General features: G+C 42.5%; 1 long non-coding RNA gene across 1 annotated transcript in view; it reads left to right on the forward strand.

The window, feature by feature from the left end:
* Positions 1 to 13,077, forward strand: part of LOC310710382 — a 32,090-nt gene that overhangs the window by 17,789 nt on the left and 1,224 nt on the right. Inside the window, exons 2-3 of the long non-coding RNA XR_014528011.1 lie at positions 1,243 to 1,353; positions 11,991 to 12,075. This is a non-coding gene — a long non-coding RNA (uncharacterized lncRNA). The remainder of the gene's footprint in view (positions 1 to 1,242; positions 1,354 to 11,990; positions 12,076 to 13,077) is intronic.

Consider the following 13,077-nt stretch of genomic DNA (forward strand, 5'->3'; position numbering starts at 1 on the left):
CACTTGAATGAAAATCCCTTCTCTAAATAAAGGAAATAGTGTGCTCCCCAGCATATAGATTTTTGTGCATGCCAATTTCACAACTATGCATTCTGTTATCTACTCATGAGCTGAGAATTTGTGGCCAACCATTCCTCTATGTTCATGTTCGTTCTCCAGGATCTGAGAGTTGTGGCTAAACATGTTGCTCTCTTTAAGGAATTTATCCTCTGGTTCTCAATAGGTTCTCAGGATGGATTCCTGGTATGCACTCTTGTGACGATGATCTGCATATTTCCTCAGTGGATCTACTGAGCGGTGCCTCAGTTTGGATCTACAGTGGTACCTTGGTTTACAACCATAATCCGTTCCGGAGGTCCAGTTGTAAACCAAAACTGGTTATAACCCAAGGCACACTTTCACCAATGGGGCCTCCAAAAAAATGGGTTGTAATAAAAGGGGGGAGGGTTGTAATCCAAAAAAAGGACACGCACTTCCGGGTCTGACATGGTTGTAATCCAAAACGGTTGCAAACCAAGGTACCACTGTATTCCAATCCAGCTTTAAGCCACGTTGTGGACCAGAAACAGCCTTGGTCACCCTGGTGGATCACTTATGTATTATGTTAGTTCTTCTGAACTTCTTAGGAGCATTTGATAACATTAACCATGGTATCCTCATTGAGTGACTATCTTCATCTCTCCCTGCCCTTTCCATTACGCTGCGTTCCCCCTGTAAGTTGCTTGCTCTCTGTGGGACAGAGGAAGAGGTGGGCGAGCAAGCCGGTGGCAGCAATGATGTACCTGTAGAAGAAATTCCTGTATTCTCTTGTCTTCAATTCAAGCCAATGATGTACAGGGTTAGTTGTGCTTCCAGCAAGTTTGCTTGAGGCAGGCATTGGCTGTGGTTCAAAATTCCTGGCAGGGAACTCCAAAGCACAGCCAATACTGGCAGGATTGCTATCATCACCAATCAGTGCTGGCCTTCGCAATTGTTCCTTAGCGACTGTGCCTCCACCTTCCTCACACCTGACATCACCTGCAGCGTCAAGTGTGATACTGGTTTGCACGACTGGAGTCAAATCGGGACCAATGCCAGACCTAATTGGTCAGAGGTTCCCCACTGCTAGACTGCCTGAACATTTTGTCTCCTCCCCTTAAGATTCCCACATATCTGACTATTGTGGACAGACGAAGGGGAAATCAAGGACTCTAACTTGTGCAACTTTAAAGTATTTTATTTTAGTTATCTTTTATTCTTCAGGCTATTTTTCTCCCTTTCCTTGGAACCTACGACTGCTGGAGGAAGTGGAGAATCCAGAAAAGCAACAAAAGAAATCCTAGCCTGCTCTTCAATGCAGTTTCATGCTGCCAGGTCAGTGATTAACAAAGACAAGGTCCTACTGCAGGGAAGCTAAATGGAGTTCATTATGGGCAAAAGAGCTGCCGAGGCCAAAAAGGTGAGGCGACGTGAAACAGGATGAAATGAGAGACTAATAAGTGTGGGTTTCACTTCCTTAATGTAACCGTAAGGGTGGCTTTTAACTATCAGACGCTCGTAAGAATTATGGATAACAGCAATTCTGAGGAAATATTTTACACCATTATGAGCCTCCATCATAGATAACGGCGAGAGAAAGCAACCTTGGCAACAGTGTTGGGCTAAAAGAACAGACGGCAACTTTCTTAACACTAGTCTCCAGGTAGGAAAGATAGGCTACCTTAACAGGGTTTGACATAGCCCAAACTCTGGGATTACCATACATCTTACAGGGGATTGCCATGTGCATCCAAAGGGAAAATTGGAGGACCATACCTGGCGTGACTGGCAAAAGACTCTTTGCTGAACTCCTAGCTGAGGAACGCATTTCATCAGCTTTGGCTGATACATTTTTTTAAAAAAGGAACTTGAACTTGCAGCATTTCATAGCAGTGTTGGTTGGTCATGCCATCCACTGATTATTGCTTATCTGTTCTGCAGCCTGTAAAACCATGCTAAAATAACAAAAGGGGGAGACAGATGCCTTATATTGAATCAAACTGATGGCCTATCAAGCTTAGGACTGTCCACTCTGACTGACAAAGACTCTCCAAGGTCATAGGCCTGCTACTTGAGATCTGTAAATTGAGATGGTAGGGATTACACATGGGACCTTATAAAATGGTGAGCTTCACACTAAGCTATGGCTGCTCCTCCTAAATCACCCCTTGTCAACCCATATAACATTTGTTCATCCAGTGACTCATCTTCAGCCATGTAGTCTTCTCTTTTTCTGTTAGCATGTCTCCTTAGCCAAGAAAACATCATAATCCTTGAAATGGAGCTGACATTCTGGTTTATCCCTCAGTATTTGGGGGAGGGGGGATTCATTGGAGAGGACTGACATTTTCAGCCTGGTTCAAGATCCCTACGAAAACAAGAAGTGGACTGATTTGCATAGTCTGATTCGCAATTATTATTATTTTCACAATTCTGCCACACTTCCTCTAACTTCCTCTAACTGCATCTGCCCGAGGTCCTTTATGGCCAATGCCTCAGCTCGGAAAGCAATCCGATACATTGACTTCTGCTACCGGCCAGCTGGAGGCCTGTTGTAATCAGGAACAGGAGATCTAGAGTAGACAGATGACTAATTTACAACGCTGTGTAGATGGATTAGGCAGCAGTCTGTTGAACATTTGTCAAGATAATTTGGTTTCCATGGAAACAGTTTGTCACAGAAGCTCACATGACAGTGATGGGGAATTTAAACAGGTGCTTGTCTTCAGGCTGGATGGGCCCACAGGCAGTGGAAATTGGAACGGTGTGCTGTTAAGATTCCGCAATATATTGGATAATATCCAGCTGCCTGTTGAAAACTGAACTGACTTGGAACTACATTGCAACTACAGTCCTGTCACTTCCCTATGTTGGAGTTGGCGACAGTCAGTTTTCAGAGTTTTTCTCACTTTGTCTAGTTTGGCACTCTGCTCTCCCCATTTCCCCTTTAATCTGGCCCAGTTAACTTTCACAATGCATAATTAAGACCAAGTTTGGTAGGTTAAAACACAGCACTTTCGTGTCCCTCCCAGGACTTTTGCAACTTAATTAGGGCTTCACGACGTGTAACCACTTGAACAGCTAAAGCAACACATTTTGCACAGATAAAGCTCAGCTCTTACATCATGATACATGCTTTGACTGTCAGCTGCCAGATCAAAGTAGATCTCATTGCAAGGTGACTTAAAATAATCAAGAGTCACTTGCTATAGCAGATGAGCTGAGTAGCTCAGCTCTAAGGTCTTACAAGGGACGCGGGTGGCGCTGTGGGTAAAAGCCTCAGCGCCTAGGGCTTGCCGATCGAAAGGTTGGCAGTTCGAATCCCTGCGGCGGGGTGCGCTCCTGTTGTTCAGTCCCAGCGCCTGCCAACCTAGCAGTTCGAAAGCACTCCCGGGTGCAAGTAGATAAATAGGGACCGCTTACTAGCGGGAAGGTAAACGGCGTTTCCGTGTGCGGCTCTGGCTCGCCAGAGCAGCGATGTCACGCTGGCCATGTGACCCGGAAGTGTCTCCGGACAGCGCTGGCCCCCGGCCTCTTGAGTGAGATGGGCGCACAACTCTAGAGTCTGTCAAGACTGGCCCATACGGGCAGGGGTACCTTTACCTTTACCTAAGGTCTTACAAAGAGAACTCACAGGACGTGGACAGCTCAGAATTTACAAGCTGGGGAAATGAGGTTTAAATCTAAGGATTAGTCTTAAAGAAGGGGTTCTAATGGATGTTTTTGCTTATGATGCATCTAGGAATGGTGATTTAAATCCCGCTAGGAAAACAAATTAAATGAAAACAATTATTAAAATGCCAAGCCTGATTTTTATTTTTGGTACGGAATTCATATAGTTTTTAAAGTAATGAAAACTTGAAATGGTGGCTTCAGGTCCTAAACACATTGAAACATTGAACGAAGTGCCACTGAACAAAGTGGAACTTACTTCTGAGTAAACATGCATTTTTACACTCTTTTTTTTTCTCCTTTAGAGTTCTTTTAATAGGCAGTTAGGGTTTCCCTACCAAGTCTCCCACATTTTTAAATCTCCCACAATCCCCAACCAGGTATGTGCAGAGAGAGAAAGCCATTCTTTCACAGTAATTTGTCAAGTTCTGTGGCCGAACCACATTAATTTATGAATCATTCCTATTTCATTTGCTGCAGAATTAAGTTGCAAGAAAACTGCATTAAGCTTGTCGCATTAGTGGTTGTGAGCTCCCTACAGCTGTCACCTTTCCCCATGAATATTGGCCTGAAATGCTATTAATCCCAGAGGGTTCTCAGTCAGAGTTGAAGATGCCTGCTTGGAAATGAAATCCCAAGATGTCTGTGTTATGTAATGGCCTAGTTCTCCCTTAGGTCACGAACCTGTGTGATCTATGTGGTGAGTCTGCATTGGGTTTGGGGAACCTTTGACCTTTCAGATGTTGCTACAGCTGCAACTCCCATCAGCCCCAGTCAGGGTGGCCAATGGCCAGGGTTGATGGGAATTGTAGTTCAACAACATCTGGAGGATTAAAGGTTGCCCACACCTGTTCTACATGATATTTAATGGACACGGGTGGCACTGTGGTCTAAACCACTGAGCCTCTTGGACTTGCCGATCAGAAGGCTGGAGTCCATGTGACGGAGTGAGCTCCCATTGCTCTGTCCAAGGTTCTGTCAGCCTAGCAGTTTGAAAGTTCAAATAGATAAATAGGTACCACTGCGGTGGGAAGGTGAACTGTGTTTCCATGCACTGTGGCACTTGTCACAGTGCCCTGTTGCACCAGAAGCGGTTTAGTCATGCTGGCCACATGACCTGGAAAAGCTGTCTGCGGACAAATGCCGGCTCCCTCAGCCTGAAAAACGAGATGAGCGCAGTAACCCCATAGTCACCTTTGACTGGACTTAACCATCCAGGGGTCCTTTACCTTTAACCTTACATAATATATGTATGTATGTTTTATTGAATATTTGTATAACACTGTGTCGTGTGTGTGTGTGTGTGTGTGTGTGTGTGTGTGCTGTTTACAACAAAAGAAAAACCCCAAATAAGAATAAAACCGTACAATAAAAAGCATAAAGAAGAAATCAATTAACCATTGTGGAAGGATGTATTCTTAATTGACGGTATAGGCTTGGCAGAAGACCAAAGTTTTCAGCAGGTGTTTAAAAGTTGGCACAGAAGGCACCTGCTGAATCTCTATTGGCAGAGTATTCCACAGGACTGGGCTGATGGCACTGAAGGCTCGGTTTCTTGTTATTGTCAAATGAGCCTCACCAACTTGGGGTAGGACCAACGATGCTCCTGCCAATGATCTCAGTGATCAAGGTAGGGTATAAGGATTCCGGCAATAGTTATGCGGTGTAACGGAAGCTGCCACATGGAAATGTTATCAACCAGCCTCCACATGACTGACATAATGGGTAACACTGGCCTTTGTTTCCCAAGGATAACATGTCTAGGCAAATATTTTTGGACTAGAAGCTAGTTGGAGCAACCTGAAATATATAAACTGAATTATTTAGGGGTATCATGGGTGAAGGAAGGCCGGAGACAGTTGACATATGAAATAATTTGGTCTCTGACATATTGCTCGGTCAAAAGGGTCAAAGACAAACCAAAAATATAGCCAGAGTAGAGGACAAGTTGGCACCGTGGGAAATATTATTCCCCAAAATGAAGACAACATGAATGCTGCCTCCCAGAGGTTCATGTGTGGTATGATGGGTAGACATTTCCCTAAAGTGATTTTTGTTTTAATTGAACCGTTTGCACTCGATATTCCTCTGCAAGATCAGCCATTGAAATGGGTTATTTTAGGGGAAATGAAACAGCAAACCTGAATGGGAAAGCATTGGGGAGATAATTGATTTTCAGGTGTAAGATAAGTGCAAAGAAAGAAAAGGAGAAGGGAATCCTAAATAAAAATTAACAATTTCTACCATGGTTTAAAATGGCACTTGAAGGTCGTAAAGAGAGATACAGCTCTTTACTAGTTAATGAGACTTGGAGAAACTTCAGAGCAATGAAATGCACATACAGGAAAGGGGAAGCACTTGCATTTGCGTGTCAAGATCCCGCAACCACCCCCTCGTTGAAGAATAAAACACACCAGGACACAAAATATTAGATTAACGTTATTGGGCAAACTTTATTGATTCAAACTTTATTGATTACAGAATGTGAGTGGTATTGGCTTAGTCACTGAATGGACCCGACTATATCTGACTCCTGCCTGTTGCGCAGGGAGTCCTGTAAGGATAAAACACCAGAAGGGGGAGCTCCATCGATGCAAAGTAACTCAAGCTCCTCCAGGTGTTCCTGCCAGGGTTATGGCATGGCCCTAGCCCTACCCCAGGCTTCAGACAAGATCCACACACCCCAGATTCCTTTAATGGAATACCCTTAAGCTTGGAGGGGCAGGTTATGGCTGCACCTCCCCTCCCCATCATAAGATCAACCAATGCCTAACCACCAAACCTTACAAAGTTGTGATGATTGCTATGAGTCAGGCGAAAACCAAGTGGCCCAAGCCAATTTGCCAAGTGGAAAAATTCCTACCAGGCCCCTCAATGGAGACCAACCAAGGTCCATAGCAAGGCCAAAGAAGAAAAACCTGTAAAATACTGAGGGAGGGAGGGAGGGAGGGAGGGAGGGAGGGAGGGAGAAGAAGCGAGCCAAGAGGAAGCCCTCCGGCTCGCGCCACATCTTAAATGGTCCCAGCCACGCCCCCACCAGCCAGCGGATTGGCTGGCTGATCGCCGACGTGGCCAGGATTCCCCAGGCAATGTGGGACTTCATCCCCTGCCCTCGGAGGAGAGTGGGGGGCCACGCGGTCCACCGCAACTCCTCCCCAAGGTGAAGTGGAGTGGACTAAGGCAAATGAAACACCTGAAACTGTTTTGAGATTCTTTGTAGTTTGGGAATTTGCTCCATAAGATGGGAGGATAGTTTTTTTCGAAATACCTAAACCCACCCGGACCCTGTGATCATCATCCGAGGCCCTTCTTCGTGTGCTTCCTCCACATGAGGACCAGAGGGTGACAACAAAGAACAAGCCTCTTCTGCGATGGCTCCCCGTTTGTGGAATGCTCTCTCCAGGGAGGTTCATAGGGCAACTTCATTATACACCTTTAGGTGCCAGGCAAAAATGTTCCTCTTCAACCAGGCCTTGTGCTGACTGAAATCCAATACTCTTTTTCATGTGTTTGTGGGAGCAGGGTATTATTTTGTTTTAACTATTTATTTCTGCTTTCACCTTGTATTTTTATCTTGTCCTGAGATCTTTTGATAAAGGGTGGTATATAAATCTGTCGTTGTTGTTGTTACCCCACCCTGAAGCTATTGATTTGTTCCTCTTTGCTGTCAATCAAAATATCACAAAATAGTGTGCAAGCATTTGAGTTCTTTGGTGCTCTTCATCAGGCTAGATCAGCAGTCCCCAAACTTGGGTCTCCAGTTGTTTTTTGGACTACAACTCCCATCATCCTATGTTAGCAGGGCCAGTGGTCAGGGATGATGGGAAATGTAGTCCAAAAACAACTGGAGACCCAAGTTTGGGAAACTCTAGGCTAGGTAGTAATGTGGGGCAGGGTTGGCCATTGTCGAATCCACAGAGCCTGTATCTCCAAACTGCTAGATAAAGCTGCCCTATTTAGCTTTTTGCCTAGCACACCATCTCACCTTTGCTAACATAAATACTTCCTAGTTCCTGTCAATTCCTATCTTCCACCTGTCAAGAAATCTGCATGCTTTGCTTAAGGAAGGGTAGAGGCCTGAGCAACAGCCTGTTCTTGTGTTGCCAGAGATGAGGAATCAACCAAATTATACTTCTTGTTTTGATACCTGTGTAGTACTAAAAAGAACCTCATTTGAATTTTTGCTGCCTCTTCCCCATTCCATTTTTCAGACAGTGAGCGCATGTAGACTCCATGGTTTCAATATCAACCACCACAACCATTTCTCTGTTTGCTAGCTAGTTTGATGAAGAGTTCTGAAAAACTTGAAAGCCTGCACACTGCGGTATTTTGTTTCGTATAATAAAAATGGGGAGCAATATTGCCCCAATATGAGTTTTCTTATAGAACAACATGGCTAACCTTTTTTTTCTTTTTAGCAATTAAATGAATACATGAGGTAAACTCAAAATAACTGAAAACTTTTGGCAAGCATTTGTGTACAAGATGCTGCAAAATGGCTAACAAGCTCATCTTACAAATCTGTGTGTCTTTGAACATGTAAAACTGTGATGGATACTTGAAAGTTTGTTTATCTCTGACTATGCTGTTGAACTGTGAGCATAATCTGATGTATCACCACAGTTCAGTTGCATTACATTTTCAGTGACCCGGATTCATATAATTTCTTTTTCAATTAAAAAAGCATTATACAAAGCAGTACTTGGATCCTTTAAATGAAATCAACTGGCTGTTATTTCAATCTTGCAACTGTAGATTTTATTTTTATGTACATATTCGGTTTTATGGTAAAATGACGTAGAGTACTGACTTTAAATGCTAAAATAAATATTGAACAAAGTATTTTTCAAGCTTATTTTATTTTTATTTAAAACAAAAAACAGGGCCACAGCAGGGAGGTGAGATGGAGTCAAAGATCTAAATGATAACAGTCTTCAAGTAGTTTGCCCTCGCCTGGAGTTGAACAAAATTGAAAGGATCAAAGTTAGTGCCATCTTGTTCAAAGGTGAAAAGGTGAAATCTGAAGTGTTTAGGAGGATCAGAGAAAATGGAAATGCATGATAGTGTTTTCCAGTGCCTCCGGCCCATATCTATTAAGATACTTCATTTTCATTTGATATCTGCTTGTTTCTCATCTTACCACATCGATACAAAATTGGCCAAGGCTATTTCCCAGATACAAAAAACTTGCAGGCGCTGAAAAGTAAACACCAGCAGAGGATAAAAAGGTTTTATTATTTGTTAAAAATGACTAAGATTTGCACATTAGGTGTGATACTCCTCCACAAAGTAGCATCCCATTAATGAGGGAGAAGGAAGCATTAACACATATCTCTCTGGAACATTAGCATGCTGTTGGCAAATGGAGATGTGAGGGTTGTTGAGGGCAGGGCTAGTTATAAAAATATCTGGACAGGGAAATGTAGATTTTTATTTGGGGGCCTTGCTCCCCTCCTCCCCTGCACTCCATAAAAATGTCCGTATGATTGATCTGCCCTGACTTATTCTTTCACAATGAAATGCAGCTGCCCCCCCCCAAAAAAAAATGTTCAAATGATGCTGTTTCTCTAGGGGAAAATATAAGAAAAATAGGGACCTTTTCCGCAAAAAAAGAGGAAAGAGCAATGCTAAGGGGGGAAAGGCTTTTAAAGCTTTAAAGATACAGCAACCAGCAAAAAGCTTTTCAGGTGAAGGTTTCTTTCTTAACTCAATTTTGTCTAAGTAGATGAAAGCTAGACAGAGGAGGAGGAAATCCTGATGGGATATGCTACTCCTAGCTTGCAAAAGGCTCAACGGTCCCTGAACAAAATGATGCCTTAATGGTTAGAAATGGCAAGTGGAGACTTAATATCCATCTCTCAATACAATTTTGAGGCATGTTACTGTTAGATAGCAAAACCGAAAGCAGAAAATTTTTATTTATCTCTCCCTCCTGCTCTTGCACAATACATTGGTGTTTTTTGTTGTTGTTTCATATAGCAACATATAATAATTTTCAAGGCATGGGGTTTATAGCACCAGTTTTGTAGCTCTCCAAAGGAATGTCCCGTGTTAATTATCCTAAGCATGTTTCCTTTTAAGTAAGCTCCAATGTTTTTAGTTAGATGTAATCCCTACTAAGAGTACTCCGGATTGCAGCAGTATATTGTCAATCATAGCAAAATCATGCTCAGCCGTTCCCCATAATGTCAAACTCACCTTAAAAAAAAAAAGTCATGGCTTATTATTTTTATTTATTTAATTTTTATACCGCCCTATACCTGCAGGTCTCAGGGCAGTTACGATATAAAAACACAATATAAAAACACAAAATACATAATAAAAACAAAAACAGGAACAACCCAATAATGCACCCCCTCCCCAACACATTTAAAAAGGGCACTGGATGCCAATCAACCAAAGTCTTGGTTAAGGAGTGCACACCCCGTATTTATAGAACATTAAAATCAAATTTAAAGCACATGACTTCCCCCTAAGAAACATGGAAACTGTGGCTTGCTAAACGTTCTGGGAATTGTAACTCTATGAAAGGTAAACTACATCTTTGTCGGAAGCAATGTGCTTTAAATGTGCAGTGCGTCTGCAACTGAGGCTGCAAGCAGCTACCTCTTACAAAAAGGAAAGAAAAAAGAATGAAGTCTCAACTATTCCGCAAGCAAATGTACCAATATGGCTACTGGGTGACAATGGAAACTTAGACATAGGGCGTTTGATATAGTCTGTTGGCTGATCTGCAAGCACATCTGCACAGCAGGGTGTCATAACAAAAGAAGGCGCATTCATTTGACTCATTCAGACTACAAGCACTACTCACAACGACATTAAAGTAATATCATGACTAAGTTATTTCTGGTTTTAGACTATCTGCAGTCATATCTAGTGATTTTTTTCCTGGGGGTACTCAGGGGTAGACAGTACCAGCACCTTTCCCCTGCATGTTAAAACTGTGGCACTTACTGTAACAATGGCAATCCAATCCGAATAACTTGATTGTACTAGCCATTGAACATGACAAATCTGAATCCAAAAATAAATACAAGCAAAAGGGGTGTCATGCCACAAATAATGGTATCTATTTAGATCTCTGCGTCTCCCTTACAGTTCACTGCTATATTGTGCAGGGTCTTGTTTCTGATCTTTTTGGCTGCTAAAGCAAAAAGGGTGACTTTATGAGTCACTGAAGCATTTAAGAAGCCATAGGACCTTCTCTGCTGGGGAGAGACATCTTTCCTGTATGAATGCAAAGGTGAGAAATCACCTCCTGGGTCCAATGTATAGTGCCCACATATACAAAGTCTGCCTTCGTACGGTACCCTGTTATATCATCCATCCAGGATGGCAGAGGGCATAGCTTGGAAAAAAAGGTCAGTAAAAGCGGATCTAAGTGAGGCTGGCAGGAGATTCCACAGGTAACTGGCTCTAAAATGCACTGTTTTTTGAAGGGGGAACAAAGGAGAGCATTGAGAGGTTTTGATCGCTTGCAGATCATGTAGTGATTCTCTCCAGTGGCACCAATTGCTACAACTTCATGGTGGGTACAGTGGTACCTCAGGTTACAGATGCTTCAGGTTACATACGCTTCAGGTTACAGACTCCGCTAACCCAGAAATAGTGCTTCAGGTTAAGAGCTTTGCTTCAGGATGAGAACAGAAATCGTGCAGTGGCAGTGGGAGGCACCATTAGCTAAAGTGGTGCTTCAGGTTAAGAACAGTTTCAGGTTAAGTACGGACCTCCGGAACGAATTAAGTCCTTAACCTGAGGTACCACTGTACTGGCACACTTTTTTTTGTAAAAATAGAAGAAGAAGCACTGGTTGTATCCATATTTAAATGTGGGAGAAAATCTAAGGAGACAATGATGAACTTTTTTGAATGTTGTTATTTTGTCACAGTTCCCATGGCATGCAGTTATAGTAACTTTCCTCTCTATCTTGCTATTTCTGGGGCCACAAAGCTCCTTTTTTGAGGCTCAGGATATTGCTCCTGGGTCCTTTTTCCCTCTTTACTCCCTCTACTAAAGAAGTTTCTATTTTCAGATCACTAAGAGTGAAATCAGAGAACACACCGAAGTCTCATTCAGTTGTTTAGCAGCTCATCATGGGCAAATTATCCCCCATTGACATCTAATACCCACATATACTAAACCATCATATTAAAAAAAAAAGAGTGCTGAAAGCTTCAGGTGTACATATTACCTTGAGATCATTTCAGTCACTGTGTGAAAAACATAGCCCTGTGAATCCTTCCATATAACTTGATAACTTGAACATGCTGCTCATTTGTGCTCTTTTGTGAAAACAGGGTGTTGATAGCCGCAGGGCCAAGGTCAGACATTTCTAGCCAGCGAGTTGCTATTCTGCAAGACCCATGGCCGGTTGGGTAGTAGGTGAGTCACTTCTTAATGATATTGTTCCTTTCTGTACTTGTACTTGTTATGGGCTACAAACTCTGATGATCTAATAAAGGGCTGTGACCATGAATTCCAACTGGTCGCCTACTGGTATTTCATGGAGGGACGAATGCAGCTGTAATGAATCCCCTCGATATAATGAAAAGTAGTTTCACAGCATTGCTCTACTTTCACAGAACCCGGAGAAGGCAAGCGAGCGTCCTGCCGTTGTAAATTCAAACACATGCAATATTAATATAGCTTATGGAGCCTTACATCTCTGTGAAATGTCACCAATATAAATAGACTGATCATGTTGGTTATTTGCTGGCAAATAATAATTAATCATGAAAAGTTAATCAAACACATCCCTAAAAAAATATGTGACAGCCATAATATGATGCCCATTCAGCCCACAGACAGACAGACAAACGCACACACTCACTCACATGTGCTCCTTATTCATAGCTGCATGAATACAAAATGCCAATGATACTTCATCTTTAATACCTAAGGGATTTATAAGCATATTGCTTCAATAAAACCTGGTTCATCTGTACAGTGTGCAGCTCAGATATGCATATTTAATTACTCGGAAAGTAATTTACTTGTACAGATGGTGGTATTAGGGGTCTTACTTCAATTTAATTTACTTCTGCTGGTGAGAAATGTTATTTTGCTATGAATCTTTGCACAAAGAACACACTTTTATCATGGATAAATAATAACGCACAGTTTGTAATTAATACGCATGATTAATCTGATACATTCCCAATAAAGATTGAAACTGAAGTTGAACACAGCCCAGACGAGTTTGATGAAAGGGAATGTTAGAAGCACTCTAAATCCTAAGTAGTGACTTCTTGAAATATCACAGGAAGTAAACTCTGCTGGCACAATGAGGATACAATGGAGGCAGCAAAGCATGCCTTCCTCGCAGCTTTCACTGCCACAAGGTAGGCTTGATGATGAACCCTCACAAGAGTTGGGTTGCATTCA

Source organism: Podarcis liolepis (genome assembly GCF_965112155.1).
Source record: "Podarcis liolepis genome assembly, chromosome: 6".
Taxonomy (NCBI): Eukaryota; Metazoa; Chordata; class Lepidosauria; order Squamata; family Lacertidae; genus Podarcis; species Podarcis liolepis.